Source organism: Culex pipiens, chromosome 3 (genome assembly GCF_016801865.2).
Source record: "Culex pipiens pallens isolate TS chromosome 3, TS_CPP_V2, whole genome shotgun sequence".
NCBI classification, from domain to species: Eukaryota; Metazoa; Arthropoda; class Insecta; order Diptera; family Culicidae; genus Culex; species Culex pipiens.
Genome location: NC_068939.1, coordinates 31,440,260 through 31,464,348, shown reverse-complemented (window position 1 = coordinate 31,464,348; position 24,089 = coordinate 31,440,260). Strand labels below are relative to the sequence as shown.

The 24,089-nt window shown below is 33.0% G+C and overlaps 1 protein-coding gene across 8 annotated transcripts in view; it reads left to right on the top strand.

The window, feature by feature from the left end:
• The first annotated feature begins 628 nt into the window (after nucleotides 1-628).
• LOC120422320 (diuretic hormone receptor-like) overlaps nucleotides 629-24,089 on the top strand; it is a 185,981-nt gene continuing 162,520 nt past the window's right edge. For 4 of the 8 annotated variants that reach the window (XR_008212426.1, XR_008212427.1, XM_039585711.2 and 1 more), the window contains exons 1-2: nucleotides 629-786; nucleotides 3,765-4,392. The gene's annotated coding sequence lies outside the window, so the exon portion shown is untranslated. Of the gene's footprint in view, nucleotides 787-3,764; nucleotides 4,656-24,089 lie in introns of all 8 variants that reach the window. The other 4 variants (XM_052709810.1, XM_039585710.2, XM_052709809.1 and 1 more) reach the window with 4 other exon arrangements.

The following is a 24,089-nucleotide window of genomic DNA, read 5'->3' as shown; positions in this document are numbered from 1 at the left end:
TTAGATAGCTTTATTATACTCAAATCCTTTATAGAGTTATCTAAACCCGATCTCACGCACACTAGCACGCCATTTGTTTTGCTGGCGGGTACAAAATTTAACCTCACTTTTTTCCGTGTACGTACACGCAATACATGCGCACGTAGATAACTCTATTCTACTAAGCTTCTCCTAACACACGGAATTGTTCAGGGTACATTTTCCTTGTTGTAAGATTTTCTCTCTTTTTCTAAACAAACACATTATACTGCCCTACACTACACAACATACTGCCAACAGTTGGTCCCACTGCTGCTGTGTACACGTGTGCGACCCCATTTTCCGCACTTTCCTCACCCATCCCATGGGAATTTCACCTTCCTCCATCACATCCGTTGTTCGAAATTCGAACGTAAACATAAACAAACCGTTCTCGCTCTCTTTCGAACAGTGCCGGCATCGCTCTTCTCTGGGCGGGAAAATTGCCCCCCAACAATTTTCCACGTGGGTGAGAGAAAATCCACCTTTCGAGAGAGTAAAAGAGCGTTAGAAAGATTCCCTCTCTCCCGCTAGCAAGTGTAGGAAGAAGAAAACAAACATCAAACATCTTCCTCTGGTGTGGAGGACCTTCAGTGGGTCACGCAGTGGACCAAGTTCAACAGTTCCTCGCGAGCGCTTCCCGTGGATACACGCGTTCCATTTCTTCCGTCAAGTCGAGTTTGTTAAGGCGGGTTGTGAAGCAATTTTTTGCATCTACCTTGGGATGAAAGTGTGGAAGGAATAGATTTCTAGAACGGAATTGTTTAGGTGAGTGATTAGTCAAACGATTTTTTTTTTTAAATGGAACGATCGGATCAAAAACTATTTATTTTTGCTCTGTCATTTTAAAAATAATCTTAAATTGCAAGATTCGTTATATTTGTAATTAAATATTTATTTAAAAATGAATACTTTCATATTAAATGCCACCTCTTCAAAAATACTGTGCAAAATTTGATTTTTTGTTTTATGATTTTTTGAAAAATAACGGTGATCTGAAAAAAAACCAAAAATATTTTTTAATGTTAAAATTAAAAAGCAATCAAAGTATTTGAGAATAATTTTGAAACAGTCCACCCTTTTTGAATAAAAAAAGTAGTTTATGCAACAAGTTGCAAAAAGAGGATTTTTTCAGCACGAGTCGTATATTTATCCAACGAGATTCACCGAGTTGGATAAATACGACGAGTGCTGAAAAAATTAAGTTTTGCAACGATTTCCATACAAAATTTTTTGCAATTCCGAAAAACACCCATTGAGTGAAATTTAAAGTAAAAATTTTATGTATTTTGTCAATAAATCGTTGAAATCAAAAAAATGTTGAAAAGTGTTACTTTTCGAAACAAGTGCGGAAAAGTTTAACTTTTCAGCACCCATTTCAGTGCTGAAAAGTAGAACTTTTCAGCATTTATTTTGAAAAGTGTTGCTATTCGATTCTGTTATTTTTGGTACAGAAAAGTCGTTCAAGAATGACAGGAAACGTAAGTAGTTTCACGACGGAATTGCAAAAAAAAATCATTATGGATCTTTTGTTCATTTAAACCCAGTGTTCAAATATGTTCAGCTTTGTAGCTTTGACCATTGTTCATTTTTGGATCTCTTTGATTTTTTTTTCAAAATGTTGAATTTAGAACTAACATTCAGGCTCAAAAATACGTTTAAAACGCTTTTGAAGTGCTTTTCGTGATTTTAATTTCAGGGAAAAATAATTTCAAAAAGATGAAAACAACAATGTTATAAGAAAAAAATTTAGGAAATTTTTAATGCAAAATATTTTTTCATGGGCAATCCTTAAAAAAAACTTCAAATAACAACTAAATAAAGCGGGTATTTTTTTAAAATTAATTTTTAATTTTTTTATTGCATTTCTCTAGTGTTTGTTTTACATTAAAAAAAATCAATTTTAAAAACTATATTACTGTAGCTCAGCAGTTTTTCCTTTTCAGTCTACTCAAACGTGAAATAAAACCAAAATAAAAATGGATAAAACAAAATAGAAACAAAAAATCGTGAAAAAAATGCAAAACCCTAGAAAATGGCATACAATATGTTTTTTTTTAATTGCAATATTCTTGAGCTCATTCTTAGTAATGATGCTTCTGATTTTGAATTGCGATGTTATTCCCTAAAAAGTTAATTTCTAGACTTTTTTTAATTAGATCCTATACACATATGAAACACAACAGTTTAAAAAACCTATTGAAAAAAAAAATATAGATTTCAGTTTTTTTAACAAATTATTTCAAAAATGTTTTAATCACATTTGTTGAATATTTTTGTTTTTTACATGTAAATTTGAACAGGTTGAATTTTTGTTTTACTATTTATTCAATAAATTCATGCATTGATCAGGTTTTTTTATGATTCTTGCCAATACTTTATGTATTTTGGTGTGTGTAAAGTTTGGATTTGTTTTACCTGACCTATTTTTTTCTTTTTCTTGTATTTCAGATGTCAATTTGTTTCAATAAATAATGAGCAATTAATTCCAGATATTACTAATGTTTTACTGAGATTAATTTAACTACATATTTTCTTTTTTTAAAGCAATTTAAGGGCACACAGCAACCAAGGAAGTTGTTGTCTTCTTATTCCAAATTGAAGGCCTACCTGAAGAGGTGAAATACCTTAAACTAACAAAAAGAAAGTAAATTTAATTGACAAAAAAAAATCGAATAATGAAAAATAATTACATTTAATGTCAAAAATTGCTATTGAGTTGCTCTTTGAATCTTCGAAAACAAATAGGATTCTAAAACGTATAATAGTTGGAAACAATACAAAAATAAATTAATGCTTTTATTATTTTTAAATTTTGATTTTGAACGCATATTTGAAATGATTAAAAACTTGAGCTTGTTATCTTTGACAAACTTTACCAATTCAGGTGTTTATCTAAAGAAGATGTTTTTTGAAAACATTGAAAATATATACTTCAATTGAAAATTTACAACTTTAGTAAAAAGTAATTTCGTTGATTGTTGAATATGGATATATTTCAAATCACATGATCATATCTCAGTGAAATTAAATGATGGTTTGGTTTTCTCGACATAATTTATTGGACATTTTGTTGTTATCAGTTTTTGCAATTTTGAAAAAAAAAAAACTCAAAAGTAACATTGACATGAAGGGATTAATAAATAAAAAAACGTGAAATGAAATTTAAGCCATGTTTTTGAAGTTTAAATGAAATAAAGAGCTGTAAAATGATCATAAATGGTTATTTTCAATAAAAATTTATTGAAAAATGTTATGTTCACCTAAATTTCATAAATATTTAAAATATAAAAAAAATTATAAATAATTTTTAGCTGATTTGATCAAACAAATTTTTTGATTTTTTGTTGCTCCAAAATTGCGGAACTTGAAAAATATTTGTTATGTAATTTGTATTTTTTTTTCGCATCTACAACTTGCGTGCAATCGTTGTGGAAAAAAGTTTTTTTTTTAAATTGAGTGGTTCACAGATACTTTTAAGACAATAATACTTCTTTTTTTTTCATTTATCTATTTTTTACAATCTTTGTCAACTTTGTGTTTGTTTGATTTTCTTCTAGATTTTATTGCATTTTGTTCGCTTTAAACTAACTCCCGAAAAACCACTCGTGACAGTTTTTACCTCCTTTCCTGTCTCAGCTGGGATCGGTTTCCAACTCATCCAATCCACTTTCGCGTGGTAAACTTTCAACTATTCCTTAGTATTTTTTTCTCACACAAAATTTCCTCTCTCTTATTGTCAACAGTGAATCCACGTGTGTGCCACCACCACCACAACAATTTGTGGCCGTGATTCTGTCCCCGCGCCATCGTCGTCGCCACTAATAGGATTTGGGATTAGACAAGGCTACCTTCCCCCACCTCCACCACACACTTTTCAAAAGGTGATTCCAGGACAGGATAGTTGTGCACATTCTGACGGAATAACCAGGGATGCCAGATACACAGATTTGTCTGTGTTTCACAGACTTTTGAGCTTGTGTCAGACATTTTTTGAGGTGCACAGACTTTTAAAAAACTTCATTAAATTAATATTTAGTAATCTTTTTTGTCGAAACTTATTTCGTTAGTCTTCAAATGCTTAAAAACGCAATTTCTGATGGATTTCAATGACTGTGAATTGATATATTTGAATTTTAGACAAATGCACAGACATACACAGACTTTTTTACAGACATTTTAAAAAACCAAGTGGCATCCCTGGGAATAACCCAATAAATAAGGTGATTGTTGTGTGTACTGTCTGTGGGGTGGTAAAAAAGAAGAAGAAAAAAGCAAAAAAAGGATCTTGGTGGTGAAATAAAATAGTATCGTCGTTCGTGTGAGTGTTGGTATTTACCTGAGGTTTTAGAAGAAGATGCAGTGAAAAAAAAGGTGAAAATAGAGTGGAGCTCAGCGAAAAAAAAAAAGAAGAAGGTGGAATTTATTTTATTTTTAACTCAATGATGTTTGCTGCTCCCCTGGGGGTGGTGAAATGAGAGAACAGGGAGGGAATGCTAGTTTAGTTCTATTTTGTGTGTGTATGTGTGTTTTTTGCTGACGGAGGCTCCGGCCATAAATTGTGACCCAATTTACGTTCGTCGAGTTCGTCATTTTGCCTAGTCTGCATTAAGTCTGGATTTGATTGGTGGGCTGAGGTAATTGGATTTGTTTTAATTAGACTGTTGCTCCCCGAGAATGGCTTCCGGGGACTGGTTTTGGTGGTAGTGTTGTTTTGAGCCACGTGGTAGTGGTGCAGTGCTGTAGGTGGTGGAAACCAGGACGAAGTGAGTTTGATTGAAATAGTTTAATCAGTTTATTGTGTTTTGAAATCGAGATGGTGTGAATAATGAGATGATTGAGATCCGATTGTTGCTGACATCAATTAAATTCTGGGAAAGACAATGGAGTGTTATTAAATGAACAATTTCAATTATGTTTATTGATCTGATTGAAAGGTGACGGCTAGAATCAATTGAAAAATGAAAATAATCAAACCATGTAACTGATATTAGTGTTTTGCAATCGATTAAAACTAATTAGGTAATTCTCCGCCAACTCACACGAAATCGGAAAATGTTGTCCCAACCCCTCTTTGATTTGCGTGAAACTTTGTCCTAAGACATGGTAATGAAATAGAAATGTGGTGTTCAAAAAGACTTTTATGTAAAATTGGACGCCCGGTTTGACGACGTATTGAAAATTCCGAATAAACGTATTTTTCATCGTAAAAAAAGCAAAAAAAAAAACAAAATTCTGCCATCGCTACTTAACTTAAAAAATGTGGCACATGATAAGGGAAATTTAATGTTATTTTTGAGTCTGCAATAACCCAGAAGGGTCAATTTTTCCTTTAAGAACAATATTTTCCATTTTGAAATTTCGTTTTTTGTAACTTTGCTGGATATTTTTTTAGCGTGTAATACCGCTCTTTAATGTAGAGCAGACATTTACAAACAAAATTATTGAAAAAAATATTTGCTTGTAATCATCACGAGTCTAAACATTTTATGGAAAAACATATATTTTTATGAATTCCTTGATATTTTGCAAATTTTGATGGTAACATAACTTTAACTGCATAACTGCATGAAGCATTTTGCTTCAAAATTTAAAAACTGCTTATATTTATATAAAACTAAACTTTCGGTGTCCTTATCTCGAAAACTGTGCACTTTATCTAAACTTCACAAAAGTACTTTTTGATCGCAAATTCTATTTAATATTAAAAAACGAAAACAATTTTCAAAACAAAATATTTTTTTTTTACTTCTCTATTATTCCAAAGTTGTAGTTTTTTGTCTCCTTAACCCTCTACTGCCCAATTTTTTTTTTCGAAAATTTTTATTTTTCCCGTGTTCAGGGGGTCATTTTGAGCAACTTTTGTTCTACGAAAAACTTTACTTCTCTTGTTTTATGTTTTTCTTGTTTCATTTTTAGTATTTTAATTTGCATTTATCTTGTTCAGTTTATGTTTGTTTTTGGTAGTATTTTGCCTACTCTACCACCTCCTATCATTACATTTTGCCTATCTATTTTTTTCATGTTTTTACAGTAACTTTTTCAATTTTTTGCATGTTTTTCACATTTTCTGCTATAAAATGGAACCATTATCATTTAAATTGTAAATAAATGCGTAGTCTGGGGCACTAGAAAAATTACTGCATGCTTCTTTTTACTTAAAATATAGGAAATGTTAGTAAAAAACACAGCCAAAGTTGACCCCTAAAAAAGTTACATTTGGGTCATTCCATCTGAAGCGGAACAGCATTTGAAAATTACCCTCTCCGATCCTGCTCAATTTTGGCAGGGCTGTTGATACTATCAAAACATGCAAGAATCCCGAATTTCATCCAAATCGGACCACCCCCTCCATTTTTGTACCCTCCCAAAAAATTGACTTTTTGGCGATTTTTGAGCAAAACCCCTATCTTCAAACGGCGATAACTCAGGAACCACAAATCTTAGAAGGTCGGTCTTAGACTCAATTTTGAAGGAAATTGGACGTAAAATCCATTTCTGTGATCAAAATTTAGATTAAAATATGTTTTCTACCTGTATTGCGCAATTGAAAACTTTAAACGGCCGTATCTCAAAACACCCCATCTTATTTTTTTTATTTGACCTCACCATCGTGTTCCACGACCAATTTTACATAAGAATCACTTATCGACAGAAATGAATATGTTTCGTTCCAGAGATATCGAATTTTAAAGTTTAGTGTTTTTGAGATTATCTACATCAGCTTCATTCGCCGCATTTGCTAGAAGCACACAGGCGGGCTGATCAATAACTGCTCCCTGGTCATTTATTGAAATAATATTTCATCATAAATAATATGAATTAAAGTGAATAAAATTTGTTGATACATTGTATTCTCGTGAAGAACGATCACAAGGAGTAGGAAAAAGATTTCTGGAAAGTATAAAACTGAAAAATGTAAGAAAATCACAAAGTTTGATCTGCTGCAAAGCGGCTAATTCCCCAAATTTAGTTGCGATGATTTCGACACCGTCCGAACAACAGTTTTTTTTTCTTTTTTTATTCTTGGATTCTTGGAACACAATACGGCTGCTGTCCTCACGTATAAGGATTTTTTTTAATTAAATGTACCTTGACCAAAATCATCATTTAATCAAATGGAGCTGGCTCACAATATAAAAATTGATTTAATATGATCAATCTTTTCAACCATAAATCAGATTTGCCAAATTATGGTAAAGTGTCAATAATAGACTTTAATAATAAAACAGGTTTTGGGGTTTTTGCTGAATGGCACTATTTTGCTACCGCCTATGATAAAGGTCCTAGTCATGGCCTCGGAGGTTCTCTAAAACATTTAGCAACACGTAAAAAAAACAATTCATTCAAAATAACCCAATAAATATTCCTTTCACAAAAATAGATTGATCAAGATAGGGGAACAGTATCTAATTCCAGCGTTCCTCTAATGTTGCTATCTCAGCGCTTTGGCATTCAATTACAGCTGATTAAAAGCGTTTTTAACTGAAATCGAGTGATAAATAGCTCAATAAGAAGTGAACAAGCAAATTTCTATCAAAAGTTTTGCAAAATTTGTTGGTTGAATAGTGAAAATAAGCAAATTGGACGAAACTAGGAGCGAGGACTTAACCTGCCAAACATACGAGAATTTCCCCTATTAGCCATTTGAATAAATATTTGCGTAAAATTATAAAAATATAAATTAAATTAATCATCTCCCAGAACACCAGGTAGCAGTTATTGATCAGCCCGCCTGTGTGCTTCTAGCAGATGCGGCGAATGAAGCTGATGTAGGTAATCTCGAAAACACAAAACTTTAAAATTCGATATCTCTGGAACGAAAAATATTCATTTCTGTCGATAAGTGATTCTTATGTAAAATTGGCCGGGGAACACGATGGTGAGGTCAAATAAAAAAAATAAGTTGGGGTGTTTTGAGATACGGCCGTTTAAAGTTTTCAATTGCGCAATACAGGTAGAAAACATATTTTAATCTAAATTTTGATCACAGAAATGGATTTTACGTCCAATTTCCTTCAAAATTGAGTCTAAGACCGACCTTCTAAGATTTGTGGTTCCTGAGTTATCGCCGTTAGAAACTAGGAGGTTTGGTCAAAAATCGCCAAAAAGTCGATTTTTTGGGGAGGTACAAAAATGGAGGGGGTGGTCCGATTTGGATGAAATTCGGGATTTTTGCATGTTTTGATAGTATCAACAGCTCTGCCAAATTTGAGCAGGATCGGAGAGGGTAATTTTCAAATTTGCACTTTTTCGTGCACAGTTGAGATGGAATGACCCATTTTTAAAAACATTGGCAAAGTTACATAAAACAAGTCAAACTTTCAACCCTAAAATTTTCCAAAATTTTAAAAGTTCTTCTTTCCAATGCTTTTTGAATACAAAAATTGGTTGAAAAATTGATTTTCGGCGATTTTTTAATTCGAAGCCCGTCTAGAGGCGGGGTTGGGTTGTAGAGGGTTAAATCAAATCAAAAAGCTTCAAAAAATAAAAATGAAACGAATTCCGGGATTTTTTTTTTAGAAAAAAAGTCAATTTTCTTTATGTTTTCCATGCAATTACTTTTCATGAAATTCCTTCAAAAGATACTGATTTTCGAATATTTACTTCCCATTTTTGTATGGACAGCTGCCAAATTTGTATGGGTTAACCAATGACCAATGACACTAAATGGCTTGGAATGCCCCTGCCCCCCCCCCACCCGATTTTGAGCCAAATAAAAAAAATAATGTCGTAGAGAATTGCTCAGCTGTTGAAAGGTGTTCCATAAAATGCAAAATGAAATTTTAAACAACAAAATCAATGAAATGAGACAAAATATAAAAAAAAGATGCATATAAAATTGCTTTCTTTAAAAATTTACTTAACAATATTAAAACGATATAGAAAATTATCCTCAAAACTAACATCCCTGTTAAATTGCGATAATGCTCCCAACAGAACTCTTAATTCGCTCGGCATAAAGAGAGACATCATCAGCTTGGCAGTGCCAAGTTGGCACACCTTTTCAGCCCTTGGAGATTTAATGCAAATTACACGTACTTACGGCCCCCCCAAATTTATGCCCAAATTTATAGCTATCTGACTCTGCTGAGCACTCCCTCGACTGGGAGGCTACCTGGAATTTTCGATGAAAAAGCAAACCTCACTCTCACCTTACAAAAAAGTCCCTTTGCAAACGTTAGCAGATTTTTTCGCCCGTTTCTTCAGTTCCACAAGCACCATCAAAAAATGAAGCTATTTCGATTCAAATCGTTTCCGACGGTGGGAACACACACATCGCCCACAAATCCTTGACGGACAGCACCACACATTACGATGTGGTGCCAGCTTTTTTGTGTCCACTCCCACTCATCGGTCAAACCAGCTGGAAGCCGCAGAAATGCAGGGTGTTGGCGTTGTCCCAAAATACGTGATTTGGCAGGATTTGGTTACTTTCTTTTTGGAATTAGAAACGATTTGATATTTGTTGATTATTGGTTGAGAATCAAATATTAATTTTCATCTGAATCAAAATTGATAGGTTTCAAAACAATGTTAGTATATCTTTAAACATGATTTTCAAATGTTATGCCAATTTCAAAAAATGCTGCCAAATTAGCATGATGTCGTGACCATTAAAATCGAACATGTTAACTCGTGATTGAAGAAGATTTTATATAATCAAACACATATTTTCAGCAGCCTTATTTAATCAATCGTCCAATATTTTGTAGCCTTTTTGTATTTGATAATCATTTTTTAAAATTGTTTTATTCCATGCTGTTTTTTCCTAAAAACTGTTTTTTTCAACTGATAAAAATTATGGACATTCCTGAAAATATTGATTCTAGAAAAGTGAAAAAAAGTTCTCTGTCATTTGTTAGACATTGTTAATTTAACCTTTGGTTAGTAAATTGAATTTTGCCCGACATTTCCAAAACGCAAAAAAGGTATGAGAGCTTTTGAAATGATTGGCGTTTTGAATCTTTTGATTTTTAGTAATGTAAGAGAAATTTCCTAAAAATAATTGGATCAATTGTTTAAAAGATATCGTCAATTAAAAAATGAGGACGAAATGGAAAATACTTACTGTTAAAAATGTTCTCACGATTCAGGAAAATTGTTACATTCATAGAATTTGATAAAACTTTGAAAAATAAATGCAAATTTAAAAAAACCATCCCTGAAATTTCTAAAACATCAAAACGAAACTTTCGGTCAAAATCTTACACGTGTATTTTTCGATTCCTAGTCAATTTTAACCTCTAAAATATTTTTGACATTGCTTGGTTTTTTAAAAATAATGGTTTTATTCAAAATCGTAGCCAAAAAGCATGTCATTTATGCACTCTACACATATTATACAATCCAAATAAAACATAAACATGAAACAACCGACTTTTTGTTTCAAAAAAGTTAAAGTGATTTTTTTTATTGTAATCAGTCATATCTTCTTGGTATAAGAATGGATCGACAAGATTTTAATAAAGAAACAAACATTGTTTAAAAATTAATTAAAAAGTCAGGAAATTATCAGAACTGTTCACTTTTTATTTTGTTACACTATTTTAGTTGACATTTTAGATATTTAATGGAAATGTATACCGTAAGACTTTGATAGGTTTGCGATTTTTCCGCAAAATGAAGAGTACAATAAAAATACGTAAGGAATGGTTTAGAAACATACTGACCGTGGTAGAGAAGTGTTCAAAGTACCTCGAGAAGAACTTTTCATAAAATTTTGAAAAGTTTAAAAAGTTAGTTGACTATAGTTAAGAAAACGTTGATGAAAGTCATTATTTTAAACTTCTCAAAGTGTCATCATTTTCTCAATGAACAAGATTTTGAATCGGAAAACGGAATGCATTTTCGGATTCTTTGGACAATTTTAATTTTATAAACAAAACTAGTTTCAACAAATTTCAAGTAAAGTTCTGACTTTTTAACAATTTTACCTAAAATTTATATTTATTTTGTTAAAAAGCTTATTAACTTAGTTAACTAAATATAAACATTGATTTTTTTTCTCTTAAAAACAATATCAGCTACTTTAGTGATGGTACATTTAACGTACAAATAAAGTTAATAATCATCTTAAATTTGATTTTGACAAGAAAAACTATGACTATCAAAATCACCCCGGAATTCAAACTATGAATTTTTAACGTAACTATTTTCTAAACACTTTTTTTCCAAAATAGTGCATGGAATTTGTGTGGCCTGCCCCAGTACATGTTTTAAAAATAATAATCTTGAGAAAAACCTTACCTATTGGAAAATATTTCAAAAACAAATTGAAATCCTATCAAAGTCACCCCGGTTTACGGTATGCACACTTGGAATTTTCGCATATTTTTGAATATATTTTTTTCAAGAGATGGACAATAATGTACACTGCTTTTAAAGAAGAAGACAATTTTGTTGAACAATTTAATCTAAAATTGGCTTTTACACTAAAACGGTGCACCTCATCAAAATTTTATACATGTACCTTTTGATTTAAAATTCAATTTTACATCTAAAAATAATTTAATATTTTCCAAAATATATTTTTACTTAAAATCTTCTGTCTACTAAAATTGATCGGAAAATGAAATAAAAATCAAAACGGGTAAAGTTTATTAAAATCGAGTTGTTTTTATCAAAAGTTATCATAAAATGGGTAAATTTATTGTACAGTATAACTATGTTTTCTGAATAGTCCTTATCATAACCTACAACTTTGCTGAAACCACCAAATCGATAAGAAAATCCCACCTCAAGATACAGATTTTTGAATGTTTTCATAGCACTTTTCAATGGACAGCTACTCAATTTTTATGGGGACTTGTATGAAGAAACTAATGATGCAAAATGGCTTATTTGGATATAATTTGGATATAAGAAAAAAGTTGATTTCAATTTAAAAAAATACAATGAAAAGTCAATTTGCATCTTATTCTAGAGAATTAAGCAAGAAGTATTTTTTTAATCTACTTAAACATATTACAGTAATACTAAACAATTAACTGGTATTTGTTATCTTTAGAAATTTAGTTGAATTGATCTTCTTTTATTTTCTGGAGAAGACATATGTTAGCACGACTCCCAAAAACAATCATTCCAACAGCAATCATTCATTTTGAGATTTGCTGAACACAGTATGGGCCCACTGAGGTTTAACACAAATTTTCACTCCCATGATGAAAATATTTTAATTTTTTTAGTTAAAATATTATTTTGAAGAATTCTATTGTTAATCCTATCGACCCTATTTCGGACCCATTTTTCATCGTGAACCCACCCATCAAAATGACAACGAGACATTTTCAAGTGTGGTGTGCCAGTGGCCCTTGCCGAAGAATGCATGTCCCCTGGAGTGGCTTCCCCGCCCGGGGGATGTCTGTCCATCAAGGGGGGACGACAAAACAAATACTCTTCTGCTGGCAGCACCGCTGGAGTGACATACTTTATCGCAGCTGGAGTTGAACGATTTCCAGTTTTTTGTTTGATTTGGTGTTCGATGTGTGGTTGGATTTTGAAGATGAGTAAAAATGCTTTAATTTATTGACTTCAAATGTGAAGGATTTCAGTTAGAGAACTTTTCTTTGAAATGGTCATGCGTCGCCATGGTATTCTATTGAAATCTTCCAAACAATGGAGGCGCTGGGTGCTTCACAAAAGCTCCATCAAATTCGCCCCAAACCAATCAACTTTAACAAAAGCGACTTTATTGTGACGGTCAACGAAAACAAATTACCAAAATCTCCTTCGTTTCGGCTTTCACTCATCCGTGAGTCCCAACTTTGACCATGAACTTCCGAAAAACTCATCATGGTAATTTGAAATTCAAGCCCAAATCAATGACACTGATTTGAGTGGTGTTTTCGTACTCTGTCTCGTGGAACTTTTCTTGCTTCTCTCTCTGGTGTCACACTTTACTCTTGGTGACATTTAGACTGGGCGAAGGAAAAGTTTGGCGTATTTCTTCGCAGCTAACAAAATAGCTTCTGGGGGTGTTTGGGAAAATTTTCCACTGCGTCTTCTTCTAGAAGCTTCGACTGCTTCGACTCATTTGTGGACCGAAGAGGGACAATTTCGGTTGAAAGTTTGCCCACGATCACCAAATGTAAACAAACCCCTCCGGCAAAGTTGGCTGCGACGGTTGAGCTTTGAGCGTATGCAAGTTTGGGTGGAGAAAGCAGAAAACTTTCGACTTGTTGGTACAGCTGTGTGCATGAAGTGCTCGGAAAAGTGAGTGGGAGATCATGAGGATGTAATTTACAGTTGAAAATCAAAGAAAATCAAACTATTGTATTGGAATATGGTTGTTAAAATTCAAACACAGAGTACTACTCTGAGAGTAGGCATATTTTTATTAAAAATAATCAAATTAAGGCACAGTTACGTTTTAAAATTCGAGGTATTCAATTTTTTTTGCGGAATTCCATCACATTTTCCGAGAATTTTAAAACACTTTTTGCATCCTATGGCTATGACTATGGCTAGTTAGGCGTCATCCATAAAGTATGTCACGCTCTAGGGGGGGAGGGGGGTAAATTTTGGCTGATTTTAGCGTGACGAACTTTATGGATGAAGCCTTATTTAAACTTTTATTTAAATTTATTTTACCCAATCAAGACGACAGAATGAAAATCGAAAGTAGAGGGTGACGATTCTCGAGATTTTCAATTTCCCGGGAATCGAGAGTTGAATTTGGCAATTTCCCGGTAGTTTTTTTTACTATGCCAATAGTGCCAATAATTTATAAAGAAAGATAATAAATGCGTTTCTTTTGAATTTAGTTACAATTAATTCATACTTAATTAATGAAACGGTAATTAGTTATCATAATTTTCGGGAACCATGTCTATCTTCTATTTTTTCTGTATCTGCAAATACAAGATCGTTTCATGAGCTTTTTGGGACTCATAATTATAGTTTAAATCATTTTAAACTACTACGAATCTTAATTCGCAATGATTTATCAAAAGTTGCACAAACTTATTGCATGAATTTGTTATTAGATTTGCATGAAGTTAGAAAATAGCAAATATATAATTTCCCAGTATCGAGATTTTAAAATATGATAAATAACGACTCAAATAAACAATTTAAAGGTGTATTTTTCCTTTTTAAGGTCAAATGTAAATATTAATTGAAGAAATAGTAATCAGGAAAACCCGAATGTTAACTACTACGAATCTTAATTCGCAATGATTTATCAAAAGTTGCACAAACTTATTGCATGAATTTGTTATTAGATTTGCATGAAGTTAGAAAATAGCAAATATATAATTTCCCAGTATCGAGATTTTAAAATATGATAAATAACGACTCAAATAAACAATTTAAAGGTGTATTTTTCCTTTTTAAGGTCAAATGTAAATATTAATTGAAGAAATAGTAATCAGGAAAACCCGAATGTTTACATTTGGCGGATTAGCTTTACAAAGATTGCCAGATTTTTTTTCCAAAATATAATTTACTCAGAAAAACATTTGAAATGTTCGAAATTGTTTAGAATATTGGGTGTTCAATGTCCAAGTTCGAATAAACCAATGCTCTCTCTAGTTTTCTTATTCAGAAAGTGTAAATTTCATCCTATCAAAATAACCAATAAATAAAATTGAGAGAACCCAGAATAAATCGGACAATCTCCCTAATAACATCCTAGACATCCTTTGAACAGACAAAATCATAAAAGAAACACTTATACAATTTCTGAAAAATTGTAAAATTTTCTATAATCTAGGATCAACATTTTTTCGCTGGTGTGCTATCTTGTGACACGTCCTATCTTTTTTCAGCAGACGTGTCACAAGATAGCACACAAGCGACGATTTATTTAAAAACAATATTGTAACTGGGTATTGTAACTCTATAATTATGAACAAAATATAAATAAATTATAATAATGTGGACCCCAAAATTTACTGTAAAGTATACTTAGCAGTTACACCCCAAAAATTTAGTTTAAAGCTTTGTAAATGTTATTCTTATTCTTATCCGAGAGGGAAAAGCCTTCTCAAGACGAGTATAATTTCCATACTTAAGCATAAGCATTCCATGCCCATGGAGCATAGCAATCTTCATAATCAAGTTTTTTTTTAAAATTTTAACTTATTAATATCGCTAATTTTAACTAGTTAATATCGCTGTATAAATGTAATTTTCTTTTTTGATGTCATAAGGCATTTTGTGTTTCGCATTAGCATTATTATTCCCGCTCGTCACCCTCTAATCGAAAGTTGAATCTTTGTACAATTTGTCATAAAAAAATCGAAAAATATTGCCCGGAAACAAATGTAAACCAAAATTATTGGTATTAATCCTATGCCATTTTACACCAATAATTTGAAACATTTTCGAAGCTAAAAAAATGGAGAGAACAGTTTGCACAACAAGTGGAAAATAAAGTTCCAGTTTTGGTTCATACAAGCAGATATTTGCCAAATTTCGTAAAATAAAAAGTGACTTTCTTAAAAATTTCTAGATATAATTTCCTATCACATGATGAACACCGCGTATTCAGATAATTGTAATGATTATATTGATTTGTAATTTGGGTGGTCCACGATTTGGGTGTTTCTATCTTTCCAGGAATATTGTATGGATTTTTTATCTAATCCATGAGAGCAAATTCTCAAAGAATCAATCATTTCAGGATAAAGTTTCAAAGAAAATTGGTGTTCTAAGCATTTGTAGAGCGCTAAAAGTTAACTTATGGAATTAAGAAAATTAACCGCATTTACAGCCATTTTAAGGAAAAAATATGCAATTTTAAACTCAAATATCTTGAAATTTAGGGAGAAAACAATCTCAGAAATATTTTTCTTCAACAATAAAAATAAAGAGAGGTCTTTCGTTATTCTAAGAGATGTTTTCTTCTTTATATTTTCATATTAAATGGTTTATATTTATTCAAGTTACGAGTTTTTGGTATAACCTAGAGCGTCCAATTTCCCGGGGTTTCAAAATTCCCGGGAAACGGGAAATTTCCAACAAATTTCCCGGGAAATTTGTAATTTTTTGAAAATTGTTCTGATCCTGGTTTTGATTAATATTTTGCAACAAAATTGTTTAGAATAGCAACTTTGATGGTCAAAATAAGTGTTTAGTGTTTTTTTTAATGTCTTGGCTGCTTGTAAAAACATACAACTTCTAGAAAATATATAAATTTTCTAAATATATTTGCTGTCTTTCAATTCGTTCAAAAGATCAAAAAATAATGATTAGTATTTTGTTTTAATAAAAAGTAGCTAGGTATTATTTTTTAATCACACCGTTTGGAAAGTTAGTAAAATGAATCCATGCTCCAAAACGATAAAATTGTTTTTGAATACGTCTCTGTGACCAGTCTGAGAGAATATGATAAAGAATAATATTGATAATTTAGTTGAAATGAAAAAAAAAATGCAGCAAATATGTTTTTTATGGCAAAACATTGAAACGAAAAAAAAATATATATCGTAAATATGTTTTTCATGGCAAATATTTTATCCAGAACAAATCTTACTGGTTTGAGCTCATGAATAAATAGATAAGCATTGAATTTACCTTAAAAATGTGCTATTCACTTGAAATACCATTTTTATGTTATCACAACTCAAAGTTTTCAAATGTTTGGAGCGAGTATTTTATAAATTTTTGCATTTTATGGGCACCTTTTATGTTATATGATGTAGTTTTTAAATGATTTTTTAATGATTCGGCCTAATAAATGACTTCGATTAAAAGAATTTTTATAGCAAAAAAAAAGTAGTTTAGTAGTTTCATATTCAAACCTCTTATGTGCTAGGTAGCTCTAGTGCTCTATAAATTTTCAACTTTAATAAATATTTTTTTTTCCGGAAAATCCCGGGAATTCCCGGGAAATGTTTTCCCGGGATGGGAAATTGGACGCTCTAGTATAACCCTAACGAAATTCGAACATTTTTCCAACGATATGTTTTTTTTCATGTAAAATATTTTAAAATATAAGTTCAGTTTATAAGTAGGAAGATACGAAATTGAAAAAGTTACTCCCAAGCAAAAATCTTTTATGTTGAACTTTGCGTGGGAACTTTCCTGTTTTCACATTTCCCGATGGATGCTTTGTTAGGCTTCTTGGGAAGTGTGGAAAGCGTCACTTGAAAATCCTTTGAATCTAACATAGAAAAAGCCGTATGTGTTTGTACAACTGGTGTTAAATGCAAAACGATACAAAAACGACCCCTCTTTTGAAAGGATGCTAAACTGCTGTCACATTCGTTTTCTTGGAAAAAAAAGGTTCCCTTTGGACTGATGGCTAATTTTGTAATGTTGGTTTGGGTAACTTTGAATCGATAACTGTTTGGAGTCATTTTCTTAAAATATTTTTGAAGAATATTTCTACTATGATAACTCTGTAAATTATAAAACACTGGAAAATACTGATAACTCTAAGTCACAACAAAAAGGACTCTACTCCTGGGGACCAGGACATCCCGAATGACCACGACGGACACGACGGCCATTTAACAAATCACTTCCAGTTGACTTGTTAATGGGTCTGTGACCCAGTTTGTCCCCATATGGAATGGCCACCGGGATAGGATTTCACTCCTTCCGTAGGTTACCGAGGAGACGCCGTCCAGCTGTCTGGGGAACGAAACGATCTCTCTCTGTGTGTGTAACTCTTTTACTGGGGAAAAAAGAGGCTTTTCTTTCTCCCCAGAAAAACTGAACATGAGTTACTGTGGGAAGGAAAAAAAATGTCAAAGTCGAAAATGCCTTGCGGTGATTGAGTTGAGTTGATGGGAGTCTGATGAGAGTGCTTTTAGGGCGGAATTAAGTGAGTGAATCGGTATGGAAAAGGCTCTATTTTTGGAGGTTGATGACATCTAGTGCTTAAATTGGGATGCTGAAATGATGTGATGATGGGATATCTAGTTGCCAGAAATGACGTATTTTAAATTTTCGATAAATTTTGTTTTTTTTTTGTGGTTAGAAAAAAGTTCAAAAATGTCTTTCCGTCGCTCTTGATCTTCAAACAAGCACGTGTACTTTCAACACCCCCTAAAATTTCAATAAAAAGCTCCAAATCCTACAGCGACACCGAACGCAATCCAAATTGTGTGACAACCCGTCACAGATTAGTGCGATATCTGGAAAGAAATTTGCCACTTCCCGACCAACGGAGGGTGGACATTCCAATCAACAGTTGCGCTACTGCTGGAGGTGAACGTCGACGAGCGAAGAAACCGTGCAAAACGATGTCAATCAAATGTTCTATTATTTCCTAGGGGGTGGTGGGGTGGGTGTTGAGTGGGTCGTGGCATTTCAGACATCACCACCACGTGGAAATTCAACGGTCTGTCTCGCGGAATCGGATCGAAGGATAGTTTCTATGGATTATCCGTTCAAGCTCGTTCGGTTCAGCTTGATTGAGTGGCAGAAATAAATCGATCAATATTATTCCATTATCATGGTAATTCGGTTTTCAGGCCTCGCGGATTGTGCCGCTGTTGGCGGGTATCATTTTGGATGAAATGCATCGGTTCGAGCTTATGTGGAGGAAAATTCAGAGAAAATTAACGATTGTTTGTGTTGCCATATTTAATTTGATACATTATTCATGACACGTTCATTGAAATGCAACGAAGGGAAATATGAATAAAGATTTCCATCAAGCATAAAAAGTTGCTGAATCAATTTTGCTTTGATATTTCAAAATATTCAAAACTTAAATACGAACGTCAACCCTAATCTGGCATAAACTGTCATTTAATATCAAGAAAATCCCCTTCAAATGAAAACGATCTCTTAATTTCTCGCTCCCCTCAAAAAATCTTCTGCCTGAAATAACACCGCACTAATGTTCCAGCAGCAGCGACGGTATTCTCCTCCAAAATTATTATTATTGCAGCCCAGCAGCTGTTTCCTTTCCTTACAAAACTGCTTTATCTACAGCTCCTCGACTGGGGGAAGCATATCCAAAGAAAACCCCGTAAAAAGTGTTTCTTTCCCCCATGATCCGTGAAAACTTGGACGGCTAATGTTGTTGTATTTTTATCCTTGCTGGAAAAGCTCGTTTTTGCAGCTCGTTTCTCCCCCCACCAGCAATACACACAGGGCAATAAGATTACAAAACAATTTCCATCAATCCGTAATTTTGTCATCTCAAAGAGGGGTTTTGGGGAAGATTCCTCGAGCTGGTCAAGAGGGAGGGGGAATGGTAGGATTAAGTGTTGAACGGGGAATTCGGTTGGGTTCAAGACTAGTTGGAGGAATGTTGCTTCGAAGGATTGAAATAAATGAGAAGTAATGATTTTGATTTCCAAATTGAAGGCTGATATAAAAAAAAACAGAAAAAAAAACAAAAGTCCGCTACCAGAAAAAAAAAACAAAAAGATGACACCGAGACCGAAAGAAAAAAAAACCAAAAGACCGAGACTGAGAAAAAACAACAAAAGACCGAGACCGAGAAAAAAAATCAAAAAGACGAGACTGAAACCAAAACAAAAAATACCAAAAGACCAAGACCGAAACTGTAAAAAAAAAACAAAACAAAAAAAGACCGAGACCGCGACCGACCGAGACAAAAACAAAACATAACAAAAACAAAAGACCGAGACTGAAACTGAAAAAAAAAACAAATCAAAAAAATAAAAGACCGAAACTGAGAAAAAAAAAACAAAAAACAAAAATAAAAAACAACAAAAGACCGGGACCAAGGAAAAAAAGGAAAAAACAAAAAAAAAAACAAAACCAGACCGAGACAAAAAATAACAAAAAGACAAGACCGAGACTGAGAAAAAAGGAACAAAAATACAAAAGACTGAGACCGAAACCAAGACTGAGAGAAAAAACAAATAAACAAAAGACTGAGACTGAGAAAAAACAAGTTAAAAAAATAAATGACCGAGACTGGAAAATAACAAAAAAACAAAAAAAAAACAATTAAACAAAACAAAAATTTAGAAACAAACACAAAAAAACAACAATAAAAATAAAAAAAAAGCAAAAAAAAACAAAACTAAAAAAATAAAATAACAAAAAATAAATCGAGACCGAGACGGTAAAAAACAAAAAAACGAGACCGAGACCGAGAAAAAAATCAAAACAAAACAAACAAATAAAAAAATAAATGACCGAGACTTAAAACAAAAAAAAACAAGTAAACAAAACAAAAATTTGGAAACAAACAAAAAAAACAACAATAAAAATAAAAAAAACAAAAAAAAAACAAATATTCAAAAAAAAACTAATAAAAAACCAAATCACAAAAATAAACAAAAAAATCGAGACCGAGACGGTTAAAAAACGAAAAGACGAGATCGAGATCGAGAAAAAAAATCAAAAGACCACGGTGGGCAAAAACGGGTGAAAAAACGGATCTTTTGATGCCGTCAGTTTCTACCTATCAAAAGTATCAAAAATACGAGGTTTCGATTGGTGGTACTCTCATTAGCAGCAAATGACGGGAAGTGGTCCATTTTACCCCATTTAGCCTTGTTAGGGTGTTTTTCTCGAATATCTTCAACTGCCGTAGTTTGCCGCACTCTTAAAGTATCTTATTTTATTTTAAAATATCACGAGAAATCGATTGATGACACGCCCAATGGCGGCAAATGACGGCAAGGGCCCATTTTGCCCCAGTTACCCCATTTTATGTGTTTTCGTCAATATTTTTAATTGACGTTGTTTTTACACTCGAAAATATACTATTTAATGTAAAAAATCACAAGAAATCGGCAAGGGCCCATTTTGCCCCATTAGACTCTTTTAATGTGTTTTTCGTAAATATCTTCAAAAGACATAATTTCTTATAGTTTAAACGTATATTATTTTATGTAGAAAATCACGAGTAATCGATTGGTGGTGTTCTCATAAACGGCAAACGACGGCAAAGGCCCGTTTTGCACCATCTACCCCATTTTATGTATTTTATTTAATATCTTGAATTGCCTTGGTTTCCCAAAGTAAAAAAAAAGTGGGACCGAGACCGAGACCGAGACCGAGACCGAGACCGAGACCGAGACCGAGACCGAGACCGAGACCGAGACCGAGACCGAGACCGAGACCGAGACCGAGACCGAGACCGAGACCGAGACCGAGACACCGAGAGTCTTAAACAAAAGTTGATTTTATTTCTTGCACAAATCAAAATTTAAAATGAGAAAGAAAAATCTTGGTGAAGATAGGTAACTCAATTTCACAAACAATGATGAGCGTTAGACTGATGAATTACGTCTGCTCAAAATTGAGGCGTGAGCTTAAGCAGCTCACGTACACGTGCGGTTTTCGACTCGAGCAATGTTTATGTTAATTTAAGTGGAAAACTTTACACGTGATAATTTCTTGTGCTGTGCCTCATCGAGCGTGCCAAAAAAGTGCTTTAAACTTTCCTCCGTGCTTTCGTCAAGTCTTGAGAAATATGCAGAGCATTCCATTAACTTTCAGAACCTCCTAGCGGCCGTCCTGTCTATCTTTCCAGGTGATGAGATGCTCCCCTTTGAAGTTCCCTGTTCCCCTTTTAATTGACTGATGATGCTGGTACGCGGATCTTAATCAGATTTTTGAAGTAATTTCATGGGGCATTAATTAAATTTCACACCTTAATGGGGGCACCTTTCAACGGTGAGTAAGGTTCGAGCAAGAGTTCTGAGGGTGACATTTTGGAATCGATGAACTTTGATGTGCGTGCAGTGAATTGCTAAGTACTTGAAAATGTATTATTTGCGCTTGAATGAAGTTTCGTTTTTTAAAATGTCTGACCCTTTTCAAGCGCTTTTGAATGGAAAGGGAGAATCGCATTATTTTCCTACCGATTCAGGTCCTGGGAAAACTGACACAGTGTTATCACACGCTTTGTTGCACAGCATTTGTAATTGGTTTGCCATAATTGGTGCCAACATAAACACACCAACACACACACATTTATGATTATTGGTTCGAACGGGTGGTGGTCAAGTGAATAATTAGTGCACAAATCGAATGATAACAGCTCGGTGGGCATTTACGAGTGACACGATGGTTGCAAATTGAAAATATCAATTATAATGGGGGAAATTTAATAAAGCCACTTAATTTATTGTGACCAGTGCACTGCAGTGGCAACGTATACTGTGGGAAAAGTTAAACTGGTTGCTATTGTGATAGGTTTCGTGGAACCATAATAAAGCTTTTTTGTGTAACTTTGTAACAATTCTACCCTTGGGAAAAGTTAACAAGACCCATATTGATACTTTTGAGCTTTAACAATAAAGATTATATTTTGATTCAGTTTAACTTTGAGTAACTAGCTAAAGTTACAAGAGCAGAATTAAAATCAGAAACATCAAAGAAGTATTTGAAAAAAATTAAAATCTAAAGATTCAATTCAAACCAAAGCAATTTCATCTAAAAATTGAAATTTAAAGGTCCTATTTTACTTGACATTCTCCGATTTCAATGAAACTTTATAGACATGTAATCCTAAGCCATTTTTATTTATGGAACCTGTTGCACTTGGGAATGATATTTGAGAAGGGTGTAAGTTATTTAAATATTGTTGTATTTCAAAGCCAAAAAGTGAGCGAAACACTTTTAATGATAGAAAATTATACTCTTTTTCTATGAGTTTTTGCCTTCCTCACCTTACTGAGGAAAGGCTATAAAATCACTTGAAAAATGAACTTCTTTATTTGACCTCGTAGACCCACCTTCACGTATACCTATCGACTCAGAATCATGTTCTGAGCAAATGTCTGTGTGGATGTGTGTAGGTGGGTGGACAAAAAAATTGTCACTCGATTATCTCCGGACTGGATGAACGGATTCTGACCGTATTAGTCTCATTCGATCCGTCTTGGGGTCCCATAGGTCTCTATTTAAAATCAGCAAGTTTAGTCAAGTACTTGAAAAGTTATGCTAAAAAAACGATTTTGGCGTATGTCCGGAAGATTGTAAAAAGGGTGGTTTTTGCAAGAAACCCTATCATGTTATACATTTTCAGAAAGGTATTAAAAAGACCTTTCCAAAACATTGAAGATCTGACAACCCTATCAAAAGTTATTAGCACTTAAGTGTTATTTATACACTTTTTGGAGGCCGGATCTCAGATATTTCAATGAAAATGATGTCCGGGTTCATCATGCGACCCATCGTTAGTTAGATAATCGAAAGACCTTTCAAATGAGCCTAAAACATCAAGGATCTGACAACCCTATCAAAAGTTATTGGCACTTAAGTGTTATTTATATACTTTCGTTGGATAGGTTTTTTTATCAGACCTTGCCGATGAGCCAGAAAAATTTAAGGTCTGCGAACCCTATCAAAAGAAATGAGTTATAAAGTTGATTTGTTAAACATGTTAAGGGAATTTTGCTATTTTTACTGAATGTATTGACTTTATGAATATGAGAAAGGCACCAACCACCTAAAGGTGGATTAAGTAACGTTTTTTTTATTTCATTTATTGAGGCGCACGATCTTTTCGCAATATTTGAGTTGAGAAATAGACTTAGATGTTGAAAAAAGTCACACAGAAAATGCAGGATGTTATGTCTCTCAAAAAAAAAAAAAATCAGAGGTCATTTGCGTATGAATCTCCATACTGATCATTGTCCAAAGTTCTATCGTTTTGAAAAAAAAAAGATTAAAAAAATGTAAAAATATCACTGGTTTTGCCATTTTCGTTATTTTTTGCCATATTTAAAAATTGAAAAATAACATGAATTTCAAAGCTCAAGAATTTTTTTACGGTAACCTCGTCCAATTTCCCATAACTTTACTCTTGACTACAATTCAATAGTTTTGTCTTTTTTTTCAAAAGGGAAGATTTAAAAGCCTAATTTAAAATTTCATGCCCAACCTTCAACATTTTGAAGCAAAATTATCACAACATGTTTTAAACATTGTTACAGTTATGCTACCACACAAAATTATCAATGAATTCAGAAAAAAATGTCTTATGTTTTATGTCTTTTCCGATCTGTGGTCCAACAATTTAAAAGTTGCAAAAGTTTAAAAGTATTAGTTAGATAGTTGTCATTATGTTCGAGCTTTTCAGCCATAAAGGCTGGTTTGGGTCTACAAGTGTTTTATTTAATTAAAAAAAAAACCTAAAATAAACGTTTACAATTTTTTTTAGTTTGTAGTCATTT